The sequence below is a fragment of the Piliocolobus tephrosceles genome, chromosome 1, assembly GCF_002776525.5.
Source record: "Piliocolobus tephrosceles isolate RC106 chromosome 1, ASM277652v3, whole genome shotgun sequence".
NCBI lineage: Eukaryota > Metazoa > Chordata > Mammalia > Primates > Cercopithecidae > Piliocolobus > Piliocolobus tephrosceles.
The window spans coordinates 120798874-120814674 of NC_045434.1; positions in this window are offsets into that span (position 1 = coordinate 120798874).

Here is a 15801-nt window from a genome sequence, read left to right on the forward strand (position 1 = left end):
GTGGGCTTTATACCAGGGATGCAGGGATGTTTTAACACATGCAAGTCAGTAAATGTGATAAACCACATGAACAGAATTAAAAACAAAAATCACAGGATCATCTCAATAGATGCAGAGAGAGCATTTGACAAAATCCAGAAACACTTTATGGTTAAAACTCACAGAATAATCAGCATACAAGGGACATACCTCAATATAATAAAAGTCATCTATGACAAATCCACAACCAACATAATACTGAATGGGGAAAAGTTGAAAGCATTCCCTCTGAGAACTGGAACAAGACGAGGGTATCCACTCTCACCATTCCTTTTCAACATCGTACTAGAAGTCCTAGCTAGAGCAATCAGACAGGATAAAGAAATAAAGGGCATCCACATTGGTAAAGAGGAGGTCAAACTCACTGTTGGCTGATGATATGATTGTTTACCTAGAAATCCCTAAAGACTCCTCTGGAAAACTCCTAGAACTGATAAAAGAATTCAGCAAAGTTTCTGGATACAAGATTAATGTACACAAATTAGTAGCCCTTCTATACACCAACAGCGACCAAGTGGAGAATCAAATCAAGGACTCAACCCCTTTTACAAAGTTGCCAAAAAAAAAAAAAAAAAAAAAAAGTAGTAATATACCTAACCAAGGAGGTGAAAACGTTCTACCAGGAAAACTACAAAACACTGCCAAAAGAAATCATAGATGACACAAAGAAATGGAAACACATTCCATACATCCCATTAATATTTCCAGTTTAAAGATAATGATGCTGTGGTTCATAGAGACCACAGAACTTCACCAGGAGTGCCCAGTTTGAAAATTAGATCTAGTGTTGAACTCATGTATTCCTGACACTGATACTAAAATACATCAACACTATATTCACTAAGTGAAATATATGTAGTAAACATTCTAGCCAAATAGTGAGTAGACACACTGAAAAGAGTTAAAACTAGCAAAGGAAATGGCCCCTTAGTCCTTAAGGAGGAGTGTAGGGTGTAAGGAAGTAATTAGAGAAGCAGTCAGCTTTCATTGCACCTCAGAGCCTGAGAGAAACTGCAGAGTCTTAAACAGTAATGAGGCGTCTGGTTCCCTGAGTCCTCAGCTAGTGGTCACTAAGTATGGCACAGAAAGCCCATTTACCGTCAGCCATCCCATACAGTGATCTATTTCAGAAGAAATGTGTGCAGATAACTTTTTCTTCCTCACATGGAGATTTCTAAGAAAGCACAAAATGAAGCCAGATGCTGAAATGAAGGAACAACCTTTCTCAGCAAGACTGGAACCAGCTGAATCTCTTGGGCCCTGGATTCTCTTCGTTAGGTTTATCAAGAGCATCCAGGAACCTGTGCCTTTCTCAGCAGGGAAGAGCAATCAATCCATGTGCAATGGAGACAAGATGATCAGAAGAGTCTCAGTGGTCCCCTTACTTTAGAGATATCCAAGACATCAGTCAAGTACTTTCACTCAGTGTCAGCGAAAGGCAAGACTTAGTTAAAATTGTAGGTAAGCCACGGTAGATCCTCCGCGTGCCCTTTATCCCACGTTTCAGATTCTTCTTGCTGGGAAAGTCCCATTTCCCCTTCCACTTGCTGGCCAGCTTTCTCCCGCTTCCTCTTTGCTCTGGCTACATATATTTTTTAAGTCATTTACACCTCAGAGTGAAAACAAAAGCCTTTGTTCTGGGGTACACTTGCTTTTGAAGCATCATCTCTAACTGGTGACTGAGAGACACATGTCACCTCCTCAAGGCAACTATGGGAAGACAGAGGAGGAGATTTGTGCAGAAGAAGTTGAGTGTACTTCTCAGGTCTATGAAGTCTCAGGGCCGAGGCCACTTACTCCCAAGCTGCAGGACAAAGTGAGAAATTCCCCTTTCACTCATCAGCTATCAGCTCCAAATTGCACCATTTACTAGCTGAGGATTTTGAGGAAGGAAATTTTGTGGCTATCTGGTCAGTGGGGGAAGAAAAATCCCATTGAAGTAGGTGGGTTGCTTTACTAGCCACAAGAGGAAATTAAAACCTGTTGCCACTGAAACATGAAGCTATGCTATTTTTAGGCCAGAAGTAATTAAAGCAGAAGTAGAAGAAAAACCAACACAAATTATGAGATTTTATAATTAAATAAAGTATTTCAACCTTAGACCTTTCTGCAGAAGGTAAGACTTGAGAATAAAAACAGTCTGCGCCTTTTTTTAAAAACTTTTAACAATAAAAGTAGATATTATCCGGTTAACGGATTCTTCAAGAACAGAAAGTGCAGTAGGGGTAGGGAGGGAGATAAGGGACTCTTTCTTTTACCTACTAGCATGCAGTGGCCTTGAATGCAAAGATTGTGTATATTATTCACCTTTGTATAATCAGTGTTTGGCATATAGGGACCCATGGATAGTGCAAAGGTTTTAACTTGGTTGTCAACTATAGTCTCTTCATAGTTACTATGGGGTGTTCTGTGTTGAGGATTCCAAGGCTCAGAGGAAAAGAATGCTGCAATCTATTAGTGCTGTCTTCCATGGAATGGGGGGCAAAGGGTGGAGGATGGGGCTGCAGAATTTACCATCCCTTTAGTGAAGAGTGAATAAATTTGCTTTTGGTAAATTTTGGTAGGGAAGGATGTGAAGAAAATTTTAGCAATGTCAGAATTTATGTTTAGGGGACTTCTCTGAAGAAATAAATAATCATTTGGCAATGCTGTCTCAGTTTCTGACCACTTCTTCTCTCCACCTCCAGAAAAGAAAAACCTGAGGCAGGGGAGTCAATGTTTCTGTTCAGTAGTGAGCCACAGACCAAAGCTAAGTGTTTGTCTGCACAGGTGTGTGTTTGATAACCAGGGAGTACTGCTAGAAGACCAAAGCTAGTAGTGAGACCCGAAGTGAGTAAAGACCACAGAGAGGTTTTATTCATGGCTATCTTCTTTTGGTTATAAATCCTTAATAAGACCATAGTGTTATAATGGAAGTTTAGTGGAATTAAACTCAAGCATCTGAACATTATGCTATAAATTGCATTCACCTTCAATCAAACGGGACTGACACCTGAAGGCTGTCAATAAAACAACAGCAATGGCAGCAGATAATTATGCATCTCAAGTGTGTGGACCAAAAATTTTGAATGGCAAAGAGATTTCCGAGACAAGAATAACTTGGTTTATTCTTCCTCTAAGATCACTCCAGTTACAAAGTAAACTCACTGTAAGACATTTAATTTCTTTTTCCTAACAAAAGGATGATTGATAGCACCCAAATGAACAAGGGGATTCAGGAAGAGGAAAAGATAAATGAACCTTCCTCTGCCCAAAGGAGATATTGAAACTCTTGAGTTTAGCCCACAGGAAGGGCCTGTTTCCCATCGTCTATACACACACTGCGGTCTTGGAATCCAGTAGGGAGCACTTGCCAATGCTCTCCATATGTATGAGACATGAAGCACCATGCAGCTGCTAAACACTTTCAATGTAACAGGCATATACACTTTCCTTTAAAATGATGGTGCTATAATAACCATTCTCACACGGTCATGGAGTCTTTATTAAATGCTAGAAAACTTAACTTTTCTGCCTCTCGACCACTTTCTAGATTTGGAGAGGAAGAAAAAACAAAAAGAAACAGATCATGAGGAGTAGGAAACTTGTCAGGAAAGATTTCATAGAAGGGATAACCCTTGGGCTGAGGCTTGCAAGGTGAGTAAATATTCTTCTGGAAGTTTGGAAGAAAGGACAATCTGAGCGAAGATTCAGAGGTGAGAAACAGCCAGGCATATAAGATTCACATCTTCCACATTATTCTCATTCTCTGGCATAAGCTTATAATTTGGGATGAAGGCATTATAGCCTGGCTTATTTAAATGGTTTTTCTCACCTACTTGCTTCCCAGTGGCTGGTGAGACAGATCCATTCTAAGAATATCCACCCTCAGCAAAGAGCAGCCTCAGAGTTTTAACAGAAGATATAACATGATCAGAGTTGTGCTTTAGAAAGATCACTCGGGCAACAGTGAGGAGGATGAAGGGGAGAATGACAGTTTGGAGTGAAATGAAATAGCCCAAAACTAGCAAGAAAAGTTGGTGGTCTGAACACAAAGATTATGTTGGGAACATGAGTCGGCTGATTATTCCTCTTCCCTGCAAACTGATGTTTCTAAAATATTTGTTCAACATTTGCTCATAGAAGGAGCAGGTTGCTAGTTCCCACTCACAAAATCAGAGTCCTGCATTATCCAGAATCCATTTGCTTCCTAATACAGTTTAATAACTATTGCTTGCAACTGAAGCGGGCACCATGAAGGTTTCAGCCCTCAGCCAAAGGCTTTTCAGTGTACTTCTTTCCAGCAATGCAGTATCCTCCTTTGAAGGCTATTGTTATATACAAGATTTACAATCGTCTGTAAGCACCACTTACAGATTAGTATCCCAAGCTCCCAGTTGGCATGGCCTTACCCCTTGGTCTACCTTTGCTTGAACTAAAGCATAAAGAACATTTGGCCAGGCGCAGTGGCTCACGCCTGTAATCCCAGCACTTTGGGAGGCCAAGGCAGGTGGATCACAAGGTCAGGAGATTGAGGCCATCCTGGCCAACATGGTGAAACCCTATCTCTACAAAAAATACAAAAATTAGCTGGGCACGGTGGTACATGCCTATAGTCCCAGCTACTCAGGAGGCTGAGGCAGGAGAATCGCTTGAACCCAGGAGGTGGAGGTTGCAGTGAGCCGAGATCACACCACTGCACTCCAGCCTGGGGACAGAGTGAGATTCTGTCTCAAAACAAAAACAAAAACAAACAACAACAAGTGCAACGAAAAACACACACACACACACACATTTAGGTAGGAGAGAATTGATACAGGCACTATTTTAAAAAGTGTGATATATATGACCCAGTGACTACAAAGCAGCAGATAGGGCAGAGGAAAGCAAAGTCAACAATGGACACTGAGAAACAAGAATTAGAAAGTAGGAGAAGAAACTTGAAACAGATGGACTTGAAAGTTGCATTCAACGGGGTTGATTAATGGCTCCCAAATCTCAGTGGCTTAACATATAAAATTCTCACTTATGCAAAATCCAATGTAATTCCTAGCAGGAAGAGGTTCTCGAGAGGCTCCCCTCAAAGTGATGGCTCATAGACCAAGACTCCTTCCACCTTGTGGCTCTGCCATCTCATGGTTTCAGTGTTGTCCAGGTACCAGCCTGTCAGCAGATGTTTAGAGTATCATGCATACTCAGGTACAATGCACACACTTCCTCTCACATTCCATGAGCAGCTACTTGTCATGAAACCCACCTAGACATGCGAGTGAGTCAGAAAGTTAGTCTCTGTCTGGGCACTGCTGTCCAACAACTCTACACCATGGAGGGGATCACAAATCTGGTCATCACCCAGCTGACTCTGTCATAGAGTCAAGGGAAGAGAAAGTTCCAACACATGAGTGACTGATACATGTAAAATTTTATAATACGACAAATGAATGGATAAACACAATGCAGTGTACACATAATATGCAATATTATTCAGCCTTAAAAAGGAAGGAAATTCTGACACATACTAAAACATGGATGAATCTTGAAGAATTGTGCTAAATGAAACAAGCTAGTCACAAAGAGACAAATATTGTATGACTTCACTTATATAAGGTACCTAGAGTAGTCAAATCTAGGGAGACAGAAAGTAGAATGGTGGTCAACAGGGGAAAGGGGGTGAGGGAATAGGGAGTTATTGTTTAATGAGTACAGAGTTTCAGTTGAGGAAGATGAAAAAGTTCTGGAGATGGATGGCGGGGATGGTTGCACAACCAAGTGAATGCACTTAATGTCACAGAACTCTACATTAAGATGGTAAAAATGGTTAACTTCACATGTATATTTATCATAATAAATTTTTTAAAACTTTTATGAAGATGTTTAGCCCTGTGTTACAATATCTAATATCTAATATTTATTGGCCATAAATCCTTCCAGGATAGATGACATCTAACTTTTTAATTTTTTCATATGTTATCTGCTTTAACTAAATGAATAGTCACAGAATAATTTCTCTCCAACTTGATTTTCAACTCTCAGGGACACTAAATACCACAGGTTTTCAGGTCTAGATGTAAAAGACAACTGGATTTCTTTAAAGCTTTGCCTTGTTCCTTTATGCCTGGATTAAATACCCCAAATTCTTGACAAGTTGGTCCAGCACAAAAAAAAGTAGATCAGAATGTCAGAGGAAGAAAAGCATGAGAACAGATCATATATACACAATATGACACTTCTTTTTCTCATATATATGATATATATTTACATATTAATACATATGTCACTTAAAAAGTTAACAGTAATCTACTGTAAGCAGGGTGATTACAAGAGTTGGTTGCTTTCTTCTGCGTATTTGCCTTCTATTTGTAAAATGTAGTTCATATGTATATATTGCCTTTCCAATCCACTAGTCTAAGAAGCTGTTAGGTTGGTGCAAAAGTAATTATGGGTTTTGCCATTAAAAGTAATAGCGAAAATCGCAATGACTTTTGCACCAACCGAATATATAGTGCTCAGGCTTTGAGACTGTTGGTATTGTTAATGCTGGGAAAAAACTTTTAACATATACATAAGGGTGGATCTCTGAGATACATCTTTCCTTCAGAGATTTTCTATCTAAAAAAACAAAATTTAAGTATATTTGACACCTTCTAACCTGAGCCTGCTTAATCCTTCTATAGGCTTAGTTGACCACTATAATTTAACATTTTTCAGAGGAACAGAAGATAAATCTCTTGTTAAGAAATATGCCACATAAACAACTTTTTTAGTGATTTTAACCTTCCTAACAAATATTTCTGTTATAGAGGGGACAGAGGAAGTGACAGGATGTCCAAGTGAAATATGCAACGATGGCAAGAAATACATTTATGAAACTGCCCCTGAAGTCCTGACAAACACAATATTTGTATTCTTCAACTTTTTTGCCCTTCATTCCTCTGACTCTTTTGTTTTGATTTCCTTATTTGTCTGTTCTTCTTTAGCCATCTCTGCAGCATCTTTTCAGACAGTCATTGGGCAAAAGGGAACATGAACTCAGTGCTCCTCTCCTAAACACAAAAGTGCCTGGTATTAAGTAAGCACTTAATAACTCTTTTAAAAAAAAAGAAAAGAAACAGAGCCAAGACTGAAGACTACAAAGGCAGCCATTACAGTAGCAATGTAGAGATTAGGTGTTTTTTCAGTAGAGTCCTCTTTCAGAGAGGCTCCAGTGGGGCCAAATTTGTAGACCTTTAAGGAGGAGCTGAAACAGAGTAATTCATTTTTATTATCATCCTTTGAGTAAGGGAAAAAAATTATAAATTTAAAAATGCTCTTTGTTTTACACATTTTTTAAACACTAAAGTTCATATAATTTGAACACAAAATTTCTTTGGGTTCTCGTCGGATTTAATCACACCTTTTTCTTTCATTGATTCTTATATAAGCATGGTAGCTTATATACTCCAAAGTGACTTTACAGTCCTGGAGGAGCACAATCACGTTTTATCACTTTTCTTATATCATGGTCAGAGTTAAACATTTTTCCAGGTACACGTTAGCTGCTTTATACATACATATCAATTCGTTTTTTAATCAAAGAAATAAATGTGCTTGTAAACGAAAAACAAAAATATTTCAAAAGCTTAAAAGACTTTTGTAGGAAAATAACACACTTCCTTGGGAACATCCATCCCTTATTCCCTACCCACCCTTGATTGAGGCAACTGCTTTGAGTTCTTATAGCCATTTCTTCTGGTATTTCTTTCTATATTACTTTCCAATATGTGTGTTATTTCTTGATTTATTAAATGTATATCTTCTCTATTGATATTTTTTGCATTTAATACCCTTACACCATCATTGCTCACACACTCAGTTCCCCTGTCCCTTTATCCCAATAAAGTCATATCATGATTTTTGGTAAAGTAAATAATCAATAGTTGTACTACAATAATGATGTAAATATTATTCACTGCTGAGCCAAACAGTATGTAAGAATTATGCTTTCCTTTATCAACAACCTGTTTTGCTTTTGTTTTCATTTTCAAAATTTTCCCCATGACTAACTATTCCATCACATCTGTGATGTGTTTGTCTATATTATTTTTCAAGAGCCTTTTTCTTTCTTTCCCTAGAGCTCTCCCTTCTGGGCTTCTGCATGCTGCAGCACAGTTTTCACTCTGGTACTTCCTTTCCTTGGCTACTGTTGCTTAGCCAGCTGTTTCCCAAGCCTTGTCTTTGTCTTCCTTGTTTCACATATTCCCCAAAAGCTTTCTGTGACAGGATGCATGGAAGTTACATTTTTTTGAGCTCTTGTGTGTGCAAAAATGAATTGTTTTTCCACACTTGATACCTGAGTATGAATGAGCCAATAAATGGAAATGGGCATAGCATGTGCAAAGGCCCAGAGGAAAGAAGGTGTTGCACATTTGTGGAATGGTGAAAGAGAAGAATAACAGGTTTGATCAACCGAACAAACAACAAGAAAGTGGACTGCACCATTATTTTCATGAGAAGGCTATTTAAAAATGAGAGCAAAGAAATAACTTTGTTTGAATATCAATTCAATAAATTACAAAAGCTAAGGATCCTCTAGAAGAGCACAGAGTTGTGTTATCTATATAGTTGTATTGAGTTAGAGACAATATCATCAATGTTATATTCTTTGTTTTAAAATTCTAATAGCAGCAAGACGCTGTGAGGAAAAATGATTCACAGACACATTTTCCTCCTGCCTTCTAGCAATTTATCCTATAATATCTGTGTGAGGTCATTGAGGCTGTTAGGTGATATGGTAGTTTCCAAGCTTGACTGGGCAGCAGAATTACCAGGGAGTGCTTTAAAAAAAAAGTCAAGTTCCAGTTCTTACTCCAGATCTACAGACTGAGAAGCTCATTTGGCTAGAGTTTGGGAGTAGGAATGGGGGATAAGTGGGAAAGGATCTGAGATGCTTGTGGGATTGCCAATGAATGGAAGCTCACCTCTCTTGCACAGTCTCAGAGTCCAACAACCCTGAATAGGTTATTCAGGGGCAGAGGCTATGCCTTGTACAGCACTGTATCCAATGCCCAGAACTCTCTCTGGCCAAAGGCACGCACTCCATAAACTTACACTAAATTAAAGAAGGGTTGACACACTTCACCTTAAACTGTAAATGCTGATTATATATCTGCTCCCACATCCCGCCGTCCCTAATGAGCCTGCAAGATGCTTAAGGTCCTGAACGATATCCTTTATATTAGCACACCAAAGTAAAATACAAAAAGTGTAAATACATGAAGCAATAAATATAAGGAAGTTATTGAAATACATAAGAAATATAGTATATAAACTTACTATCAACTTTAACTAGCTTTCTTTCTGATATCAAAGCCACAAGCCAAGGCCTGTTGTGTTTTTGTCTGTTTGTTTTAAGAAAATGTAAGAGAAAATAAAATGTCAAGACTGGAGATAAGATTGAAAGGTCGGGAGAAAGAATCAGCCAAAGACTTCCAGAAAACTGCTCCACGCTGAAGCACTATTGCATTGGACAGAGGAAGAGTCCTATTAAAAGGAGATTTTGCAATGTTTTTATTACACAACTGTTCATTAGCAACATATAGTCTCTGCTGGATTTTTGAATAAATAAATGTTTATATGATGTGAAGTGAATCCAACTATTATTTGCAAGAGATAATAAAGAGCTGATTAATATCATCTTTAGCAAGGACATTGAAATCTTCCTCATCCAGGAAGACAACGATTAACAGGGCAAATTTAACCAATGAGGTGCCGTGTTTTTTAATAAAAGAGTCAAATGATAATAACAATTAATAACAAGCTTCAAAGCAATTTGCCCCAAAATGTAAAATTCAAGAACTAAAATTCAAGAATGTTAAGTTTCCTACGTCTAACAAAATGAAATATTTTACCAAAGTGCATCATGCTATGCAAATATATAAAAGCTCCCATACACATAATTTGTAGTGTGTAAGTCTCATATGAAGGCAGATTTTTGTGGTAATTTTTCATCTCTTTCTTTGGTAAGGAATGGAAATTGTCAAAACATCCTATGGTCATTTTTTTCCTTTCAGTCTCTAATTTTTTTCTGATTATTAAAATAATACGTTTTTTCATAAAGTACATGCAAGTGTAAAAGAACAGGAATAAAATTACCCATTAATCTCTTGCCAAATTTTATTATCTTTTTAAATTCTTTATATAACTGAAATCTAGTGTATAAATTTAGTATCTTGACATTTTTCCACTTACCATCTTTGAGAATGTATTTAGACCTGTTTCCGATTGCTTTCTCATTATACATCCCTAGAAGAATAAATAGGGTGTAAACACTTGAAAGATTTAAAAGTATACAGCCAAATTACTTTCCAGAAATTTTGTACCCATTTGATAAGGGTGTTCATTCTGTTTCACTCTGCTTAGCACTTGATTTAAAAAAAAATTGTTCTCTGCTAATCTAAAACACAAAAATGTAGTTTTCTTTTTGTTTTAATTTGCATTTCTTTGAGTCCTAGTGAGGCCATTAATATTTACTGGATTGTTATATTTTTACTATGTGAATGGAAGATTCACACCCTTTGCCCGTTTACCTCCCAAGGTCTTGCTGCTTTTAAAAAAATCACTTTGTATGAGTTATTAATAAATTAAAATTATATACCTGTCTATCATGCTTCTTGCAAATACCACTTTCTTCATTCTAAGTTACATTGATGGGAAGTTGAACTGATGAGAAAACATTACTTTTATAACAACTTTTTAAAAAAAGAAAATTAAAAAAAGAAATATTCATAAGATGTTGATTACAAGACATTGATCTTAGCTATGTTAAAATGCATATAATGCTACAATATTAAAATATAAAGAATGTTAAAATGTAGAGTTGGCTCTGAATAGGTACAGCATGATTTCATTATGGATTCTTATAATTGATTGGATCATGTGATAAGTATTGCTACTAAAGAGAGTAATACGACCCAATATGTAAAAGTGTACCCAGTTTGATAAAATGCATGAATTTTAATATAGCTCATAAGATGCTGAATCAGTGGCAGTTACTTGACCTTGGATCATAAATTACTCTAAGTTATTTAGTTGATAAGTGCTGCTTGATGATGTAGTAATTGATGGGCAAGAATTCTGTTGTGAATGTTAATGCCATGTGTTGAGTTATGTTGTGCTAGTTCATTCTAGTTATTATCAGGAAACTTACACAGATCTATCTATCTATACCTATGCCCATATATCTATACATGTGTACATCTATCACTCTATCTATCTATCTATCTATCTATCTATCTATCCTAAGTGTGTGTGTTTTTGTGTATGAAATGAGTCATTAATGTTGAATGTTTAACATCTACAAAAGCTGCCACCAAAAGGCCACTTTTGCAGAGCTCTTTTCACATTCATTGTCTATCAAGAATCATAGAGAGGCCTAGAAAATGTGATCATTTTGAAACATGAGGGTTTATTGACCTGGAGCTATGTATATGTAACTTGTTACAGTGGAACAAGCTAAATCGGGTTTCTCTTATCAGATAAAAAAGTATTTCTTTTATCTAAAGCCTGAATGCCGTACTGTAATTATTCCTCCTTACTATTCACTAGTCCAGGGATATTTTGTAACCCCTCACAATAACAATAAACACAGCTATCAACTGAGGGTATTAATGTGCTAATCACTTCAGAAATTTTGTGAAGAAAGAATAGTTCACATGGAACAAATAGATTGACTTCATCTTATTTGTGTATTCATTCCAACATTTTTTTCAGCACCTTCTGTGTGCCAGGCACTGTTCTGTGTAATGGGACAAACAAAAAAGACAAGGTCTCTGATTTCATGGTATTTACAATGTGATGGGTTTGGGGTGAGGAACAGATAATAAACAAGTGAACAAATAAGAAAATGCCAGAATGTAAATAAGAGCCATGAAGAATATAAAAATATAAAAAATAAAGATATGTGGTAGTGACTGGTGGGGATGCTACTTTAGTCAGGATTGCCAGGCAAGGCCTGTCTAAGTAAATGTGTACTGATAGGGTGCCCAGGACGATTCTCTCTTGAGTCCAGAGCTCATCTGCACCTGCCACTATATAATAAAGTTTTCTCTCTATGACCACAAGACAATGGTTTGTATTAATTGAAGTCTGTTGGTGTTGTATTAAAAGTAGCTTTATGCAACTCATCTGTAATGTAAGAGTTTATAATTAGGTATAAATATGATTCAAAATGTAAGATAACAGTTGGTTTTAGGCAATATAATTTAAAATAGTTACAAGATACCTCATATACAAGCAGTCTGGCTGACTTCCATGAGAACAACTATCTCAGGTAGCCCCTTAAAACAAAAGACTGTGGTTATTTTTCCAGGGCAGTCGCTGACTGAGGACTGCTAATGGAATAACTGTTTCTCTATGTCTGAATGAGCAAACTCAGTTCCTTAGGATCCAATGGTTGCCAAAGCAAAGCAACCAGTCAGTTGCCAGTCAGTTAATTCAGTCCCTACATCCTTGTGTTCCTTCTCTTGGAATGATGGGAAAATGTAACATTTGCTCCCCTGCTGGCCTAGGAACCCTCCTTTTCTTCCCCTTTATCATGAGTCTAGGAATGGTGGGAGAGGACAATAATTCATGCTTTTGTTTTGCACATTTTCTGAGTACAAGTCATTCTACTTTTAGTCAGGTTTTTAAAATTAGTCTGTAATTAGCCAACACAACTCAGTCTCATCTACCTCACTCTTAATCCAGTCCTGCTGGATCTTGTCTTTGTTTAAAATTTTGATACTTTGTTCAGTATGGATTTTTTGCATTAACTTGAAGTCTCAAAATACTGTATTAACATATTATTTGTCAGCAGGGCGCGGTGGCTCAGGCCTGTAATCCCAGCACTTTGGGAGGCCGAGGCAGGTGGATCATGAGGTCAGGAAATCGAGACCATCCTGGCTGACATGGTGAAACCCCATCTCTACTTAAAATATAAAAAATTAGCCAGATGTGGTGGCGGGTGCCTGTGATCCCAGTTACTTGGGAGGCTGAGGCAGGAGAATGACGTGAACCTGGGAGGCGGAGCTTACAGTGAGCCGAGATCGCACCACTGCACTCCAGCCTGGGAGACGGAGCGAGACTCCGTCTCAAACATACATACATACATACATACATACATACATACATAAAATACTATTTGTCTTGATCACTGATATCTTTGGCACCCCCTTAAATTTTGCCTGACTTATGTCACACTAGTTCCACTAGTTTTGAATGATGTTAGAGCAGAGCCCACCAACTGACCACACTGAACTGTGAGAAATAAATGTTTGTTGTGCTAAGCCACTGAGATATGAGTGCACTTGCTATAGCAGCTGATGTCACTTACCCTAAGGAATGCAACTCATTAATCGCTCCTGAAATATTACTCAGTGGATATTTCTTAAGCTTTTCCTTTATGTTGTAAAGACTTCGATCTATGTATTGTCCAAAACTTCTTTTGTGGATAACTCAGGAGGCAAGCCAACAATTAGCTTCTATTACCATTTTGGAATCCATTAAAAACCTTATATGTCTCCCATTCTGATAGCATACATACACAGTTCTTGAGAAGCAGGATCGCAGAGAGATTATATGTGTGGACTATGGAGTCAGATATTCCACATCTGAATTTCAGTTTGGTAGAATGTGAAATCTTAGACTAGATACTAACTTCCCTAAACCTCAATTACTTCTTCTACAAAGATGGGGCACATAATAATACCTACTATTACGTGAGCAATAAATGAGATAAAACTTAGTATAAAGTAAGCACATGATCACTATTAGCAGTTACTGTTCTAATTTTCTTTTGGTTGGAGCCACTTCTTACCTCTCTCCCTCTGTTATTTGATGGAAATTTGAATTAGGAGGATAATTTTCAATCAAAATTACTAGATTTCTTTTTTCAGAATCATTGATAAATGGAAATTTGAACTGCATATTAAACAAGGTGTACTATGAAGAAGTCCTGTGGCAGTCCTGTAGCTGGAGAAGGAAGTAATACAGACAGGAAAGATGACAGGAGTCTTTTGGACTGCCACATCCAAAAACTTAAGTGCCCTGGCTCCAGAGAGCCTGGTCTCCCACCCATATGGGAGCTATCAACAGGGGAATTGTAAATAAGGATGGAGTTGCTTCACCCATTGGATTAAATTCAAAATTTGCAATGGCAGCGAGAATTAAGATATCTTTGCCAAAAAGATATCAAGAGAAACAATAGATGTTGGAATTTTCTTTTGAAGTCAATTTCCCAAAGGGAATTTTTTTCCTTGTTTGTTACCTGTAAGGGTCTCAATTCACAGAAAGGATTAATAACACAAAGAAAAATGTTACAACATTCCCCAATGTCTTAATGACTATTTATAGGAAAGATTCTCCTTTGGCTGATGAGGGAAGATGAGACTGGATAAGAGAATTACTTTTTGTTTCAATTTACAGAAAAATATTTGCTTCCTGGATTATAGACTCATGTAAGCTTAAAGCCAAGAAGGACCCTAGAAATCACAAAATCACTCAAATATTAATTTATTCCTTTTTTGTTGTTGCAAAAGTGAAGGCCTCAAAAGGAAGTAGAAGCCAGGTCCCCTGGTTCTTGTCTAATGTTTATTCATTATAATATGATTTTTTGTCTGATGTGTTAGTCAGTTGTTTTTAAAGTTCTACAGTTATACAAAAGCCTTCCAATGACCTTCATGCCATCCAGACTTTGCAGCAGGACATTGATATAATCATCTTAGTTGTAAGTTCTAATTCTTCTTATACTTAAAATATTTAAAGTGGAAGGGATCAAGCAAGGGTTTCAAAATTAATACCAATATATATTCAAAAGGACGAGCAATAAATGTTAGTTGCTTAGGGCTTGGACTCAGACATTGATCTGCTTTTGTTATTTAGAGTCTCAAATAAAATGATCTGTGCTTTTGTAGAATACAGAAGGAAGGAGGAGCAGCTGTGGAAGAGCTAATGGCCAAAGAGATTATCTTTGGAGGCACTTACGAGAGTCTAAGTGGCACAAAATCAAGATAAATTATGGTGTTACACTACTTTACACATTAATTCAACAAATATAAATATGTGCCACATGCTGCATGGGAAATGGTGAACCAAAGGTTGGGCTTTAAAGGGAGGCAAACATGTCAGGATAAGTAATGCAATCTGCTAAGCACAGTAACTAACTTGGATCTGAAGGGTCAGGCAGGGCTAGAGGGATGAAGACTGGCTTTGCAGGGTGAGTAATCACAGGTGGACAAGATAGAAGGGGTGTTCTTAGCAGAGGAAACACTAAATTGCAAATGCCTTTCATAGGAGATGGTGCCTCATGAGCTAAATTCTGAAGGATGAATAAGACTAGGTGGACAAGATAGGAAAGAACAATTCCGGCAGAGGAAGCAAAGCAAACTGCTAAGCTTCATTCCAGATTTCATAAGCTCCAGAAGGTCAGGGGCTATGTGCTGCTCAACTTGGTAATCCTGACTCTAGCATAAAGCCTAGCCAAGGGTATGATATTGGAATGGATGATGGATGAGTAAATCAATGGTTGCATCTGGGAGGCAGGTATTCTCATTTTCAGTCCTCAGACTTTGGCACCGTGCCCCCAGATAGTGCCTGGGAATTTCCGTATTTTTCCAAACTCCCCTAACTTCTAGCATGAGGCATCCGTCATGCCTCTGTGACCAAGGGTAACATTTGGCAACAACTGCAGCTGCCCAAGACTCATCATTTGAGGTGGAGGAAGACACTGTTTTCTTAGCTTTGAGCTCTACTGGGAAATGGAGTGAACCT